The sequence below is a fragment of the Gopherus evgoodei genome, chromosome 14, assembly GCF_007399415.2.
Source record: "Gopherus evgoodei ecotype Sinaloan lineage chromosome 14, rGopEvg1_v1.p, whole genome shotgun sequence".
Taxonomy (NCBI): Eukaryota; Metazoa; Chordata; order Testudines; family Testudinidae; genus Gopherus; species Gopherus evgoodei.
The window spans coordinates 7,198,625-7,204,624 of NC_044335.1; positions in this window are offsets into that span (position 1 = coordinate 7,198,625).

The following is a 6,000-nucleotide window of genomic DNA, read 5'->3' on the forward strand; positions in this document are numbered from 1 at the left end:
CTACCCCATTATCGTAGACTCTAGGCCTGATTCTCTGTTACACATATGCCCCTTTATACCTTGCTGGCAGTTCAGAGGTGTCTTCAAAAGGGTCTAAATGCCCCCCTAAGGATAACCCTGTGCATTGAGCTTCCCCAGCCAGTGTAAAGCTGGTGTAAGGGCTCTACCCCATCTCTCCTCCCTGCCCCCTGTGCAGGCGACAGAACAAGGGCATGTCAGGACGCATTGCATTACAGCTATTCTGTGCTTCCCAGGACCCACAGGGGGCAGTGAGAAAGAGTGTAAGTTAGAGCAGCTCTGAGGCTACTATAACCTACTCTGAGGGCTGGGCAGGCCCCTTTGTGGCCCCAAAATACATGAGTACTACAGTGACTTAAAGCTGTTCCCACAGACACACACATTTCGTCCCTATCTCAAGCGCTGTCCAGGACAGGGTAACTGAGAATCAGGCCCCTCTCTTACCAAGTCATGGCCCAGCCCTGCAAGATGTATCCACGACTCCCTAACATCAGTGGCAAGTATCAGAGGGGTAGCCGTATTAGTCTGGATCTGAAACGTCTGTTAGTCTATAAGGTGCCACAGGACTCTTTGCTGCTTTAACATCAGTGGGTGCTGAGGCTGCTCAACAGTCTCAAGAAGTGCTCAGCACCTTGCAGGATCAGGCCCATTTGCGGTACTGTTCTCCAAAATCGACCACCCCCTTGCTGATGAATTAGAAATAAAGAGACGCTGCTTGTGCACAACCAACATTTATTTCACTTATTTTTTTCTCCCCCACTGCAGAGTCAGGCAGCCAACAGAGGGAGCACAAACGAACTAGCAAAGCCAGATCCCCAGGCCGGTGCTATCAGGTAGCTAATGCTACTGACAGATAAAGAAGGAAGGAGCAAAAGACCCAATCCTGCGCGATGCAGTGTGCACTCATCTCCCATTCTCTTCGCTGACACTTGGAGGTGCTCAGCTGCTCCGGGGGCCCACCGCCAAATAAAAATCATGATTTTCAAATACACCTCTACCTCGATTTAACGTGACCCGATATAACACAAGTTCGGATATAACAAGGTAAAGCAGTGCTCCCGGGGGCGGGGGGGGGGAGGCCCTGCGCACTCTGGTGGATCAAAGCAAGGTCAATGTAACACGGTTCTACCTATAACGTGGTTTTTGGCTCCCAAGGACAGCGTTATATTGAGGTAGAGATGTATATGCATTTGAATCTCCTACCCATTAAACACACAGGGAGGAAAGTGCCAGTTTGCCAAAGAAGTAGGGTGACCAGATGTCCCAATTTTATAGGGACAGTCCCAGTTTTTGGGTCTTTTTCTTATATAGGCTCCTATTACCCCCACCCCGTCCCAATTTTTCACATTTGCTGTCATACGAAGAAGGAAAGATAAAACTGTGAGAGAGAATAATTTTGCAAGCTTAAGTAGACACCACACACTCTCCTTCAGTTCACACTGTTCCTTGGGAACAAAGGGAAGGAGCAAGAACAAGAGAGAGATTAAATTACATTAAATAGCCACCCAGCACACACACATACACACAAACCCAATACACACACGCACAATAAATGAAAATTATACTGCTGTCTTTTTTGCCAGCTGTATATCTGAAAGCACTACAGACGGCATTCCTCTTTTTATCCCCTACTAGGTACAGTGGCCCATCTCACATTCCTAATGAGACTCAACCTTGTTTTCCTGAAAAAACACGTTCTGTGGAAGTGGTTACTCCAGTCTCTGTGCCAGTCCAGCTCTCAGGCCCAGATTCTCAAAAGGCAGCGTCCCATTTGGCAGACATCGTTTGGACAACAAAGACCCTGCTTTGTACAGAAGCTCAATATTCCAGCTGAACCATTGTTCTTATATTTCCTGGAATATTTATTCAGATATTTCCAGGGTGAATTTTAGAGACATGTCGCTCTTCAGAGATAATCTAATGGCTATGCTACTGCGTGTAGGACTAAACAACCTTTATGTAGTGTCACAATGACAAAAAAGTGAGCTACGCATTTAGACAGTGAAAAGGGACTCGATCTGTCAATAGCTGGTTGTAGCCGCAGAAAGAGAAATTGTCCTTCTTGTCTATTTCTTCTGATGCCAGACATAAATTAGGCATCATTGCAACACTGGAATGGCCTACAATCTTCACATTAAAAGAAAGTGTTTTCTTTATTTTTTTTTCACTGAGTAGCCAAATTCAAATATACTGTTTTTAACAAATGTGTTTTCACTTTCCATCTCAGTGCATTCGATGATTGCGGTGTGATTATTAAACACTTCATAAATAATAATGTGACATTTTCAGATTGTGCATCTGATTAAGCAGCCATTCTTCTCTCCCAGCCTGAGACTACAGATAGATGAGATTGCCGAAGACGGGCCATTTCCCTGTGGCCTCATCCCCTGGGGTCAGGGATCAGAAGTCACTCCTGTAACCCAATTAAATCCGAGAGGATATGAGCTGAACACCTGGGGCCTGATCCAAATTCACTGGAGTCAATGAAAAAATCTGTCCACGGAGTTCAATGAGCTGAGCATGAAGCCAATGAACACTGTTTGATTCATTTTCTAGGGAGGTCAGTTTACATTGCCAGATACTTTTTCTGGAGTGGGTCATGGTTTTATTCAATTAAGATTAGCATTACTGAGTCTGCTTTGACAACAGTTAAGCAAATGCAGAAGGAGACGGAACATGGGTTAGTAAAAATCATGAGGCCAAGTTGAGAACAGACGTAAAAGGCTTTGTCTTTGGAGGAGGCAGGTTACCTCTGAAAACAGGCAGGTGAAACTGACACACACACATGCATTTGGTCAACAACCAGAGTAAAAGGACAGTCCTGGGCCAAATTGCTCACTGTGGCTCTATACACGGCCAGCGCTTCCATTAGGCGACTCTAGGTGGTCGCCTAGGGTGCCAGGATTCGGGGGGTGGCATTTTGTGCGCTCTCCACGGGGCGCACGGGAGCTTCCAGTTCTGCTCCCATCGTGCTGAGGAAGAAGGACCTTCTGCTGACGTGCGGTGGAAAACAGCGGCAGGCAATAGAGCAGCTCAATGACTGCCGCTTCGCCTGCGGCATTTCGGCAGCGGGTCCTTCTTCGAAGGCGTGATGGGAGTGGAACCGGAAGCTCCCGTGCGCCCCATGGGGAGCGCACAAAATGCCAGCCCCCAAATTCTGCCTAGGGCTCCAGATACTCTGGCGCCGCTCCTGCCTCTATAGCATAAGGAGCACATCAGAAAACTGTTCGACAGAAGTTGTTTATAAAATAAAGCCAAAATCCAGTGGTTTTAACCCATCATGATTTCTGTGCCTGAGATGTGGCCATGCTAATAACCTGAGTGCCCTCGCCTTCTCTGAGCTGTAATGCAGAAGAGTGTGGACTGCAGTAAGAGAGATTTAGGTTGGACATTAGGAAAAAGTTCCTAACTGTCAGGGTAGTTAAACACTGGAATGATTGCCTAGGGAAGTTGTGGAATCTCCATCTATGGAGGTATTTAAGAGTAGGTTAGATAAATGTCTATTAGGGATGGTCTAGACAGTATTTGGTCCTGCCATGAGGGCAGGGGACTGGACTCGATGACCTCTCGAGGTCCCTTCCAGTCCTAGAGTCTATGAGTCTATGAGTCTATGTGAGAAGGGCAATATTCTACCACAAATTCCATCTCCCCCTCTTGCAGCATTAAGATGAAATCCCAGTTAGAAAACAAAAATATTTTTCTGAGCACAATCACCATTCGAGAAAATGACCCTGGAAAGCAGCCCCTCATCACCAACCCACTTCCATCCATCTGGCTGGCTATTACTGACCTTTAATGTTATGCAGTGGAGGGTGGGTGAGGGGAAAATGTCATTGCCATAACAATGGCTTATTGCATTGTGATAATCTCACTTCTTGTACCAGCGCTCACATGGTAATCTTTCTCCACCTACTGTATGCCCGTAATGCAATAATCTCTCCGTCCCCCCACCCCACCCCGGCATCAATAACACAACAGCCACCTTCCACTTTCATCGGCGCTGATGAATTCTAGAATTGCAACAGCTCAGATGGTCCACACTGGCTTGGCGCTACCTCCCACCCCTATTACATTTTAATTTCAGTTTATAGGCTGTTGCTATCAGCATTGCTTTGCTACAGCTTCTGCAGAATAAGAGAGATATGAGGCTATGTTTGAATATTGGAGGTTCCAATATGCTTCCGAACAGTGTTGTTGTTCTCTCTCTGCTTCTTGTGTGTGTGTGTCTTTTTCTCGGCTGAACAGTTAAGGCTAGGTTTTCAAAAGACATCAGTGTCCAGCAGCCCCCTTTATTCTCCATGGGAGCTGCTAGGAGCTGAAAATCTGGCCCTTATGTTTCAAGCAAACAAATCCGTCATCAAATCCTTCAATGTCAGTGGAGCAATGCTGATTTACACACACTGCTTTTAATTACGCCAGCCCATTATGATTATTAAATTAGCATTGTTGTTAAGAATGCACATACACAAATGCTTGAAATACATAATTTAAAATGCATTATAGTTAAAAAAAACAATATAAAAAAACAAATGATGCAACGTCTAAAAAACAGTGGGGAGAGAGGAGAGCTTTAAAAGCATAATCAATAAGCATAATATCAGAGAGCATATGGTAAAAATATCTTGTAAGAGAATCCTTCATACTACATTGTAGTATACTGATTAATATCACATCCTCTGTATAGACTAGCATGGATAGATTCAGGAAGAGGCTTACAATTTTCAGAAATGCTCCTCCTCATAATGATGGAAGATGAGGTTTTATGAGTTATGTTGAGAGTTATTGGCAAAGGTTCCCACTGGAGGTAGAGGGAAAACATTGCTTGCAAATTACCAGGATTTGTCAGTACTAATGCCACATCCCCCAGTCATCAGCATTGTCAACATTAATAGGCAACTTTACAGCAAAAGGAGGTGAAAATAGTCAGCCTGGATCAGATCTTGAAATAAGAGCAGAGTGATAAGGAGAATGAAGCAACAGGACTATAATTGTGGTATCCTCTGTGTCAGCTCCGAATATCTGCATCGGTGGGCCTGCCTACCAGGCTCTGCCAATTATCATGCTCACTTTCTGCCTCTCTCTCATGTGGCCCAACCTCCCCGGCTATTCTGCTGCTACTTTTTCTTCTTCCTAGCACTCACAACTTCCTCTTCCCCTTGATTTTGGCTACGGTTGTTGCCACATGCAACACGAGTATTAAGTTTACACTGAAACATGCTTTTTTCTACACCAAGAAGTATGTGTGTGATGCAAGCCAGGCTGCATTCTCTGATGGTTAACGCAGGGATCTGGGTCTCACAGTAGCCTAGGTTCTGACCCCACCACACTGATCCATTGTGTAACCCAGGCAATTCCTGCAGGGCCAGATTGTGAACTCCTGATTCAGACTGGCAAACAGTGAGTCACTGCTCACCAGTGGAAATAGCTAATGAACAAGCTGTCCCTTACCTGTCCTGTGGCCCATTTCACCCTTCCCCATCTGGAAATGATTATAATAATCTTTCCTCAAAGTGTTTTGAGATCCTCTGAGGGAAGCGTTAGAATATCAATTTGATTGTAAGCGCTTTGGGGCAAGGAGTTGTTGTCCTGTATTGGTACAACAGCTAACTCAGTGGGGTCTTAGTCCAGGACTAGGGATCCGAGGCACTATCGCAATAGAAATAGATAATGATATCAGTGCACTGAGGCTTGCAGTATTATAGAGGATGACAATATTGGTCTTGTAGTCATGACAATTAATGGTCAGAAATTAATAATTAATATATGTTTTGCTGGACTACCTTTGACTCAGCAGTTGCTTAAATATTTGCCCGTTAATGCACCCACAGTAAAAATCTGCTCAAAGAATCCTGGAGGCTAACAGCACAGCACAGATCAGAATAACACATGGGTGTCTGATCCGGGATGAATAACTCACAACATAAGAACATCAGAACATAAAAATGGCTACAGTGGGTCAGACCAAAGGTCCATCTAGCCCAG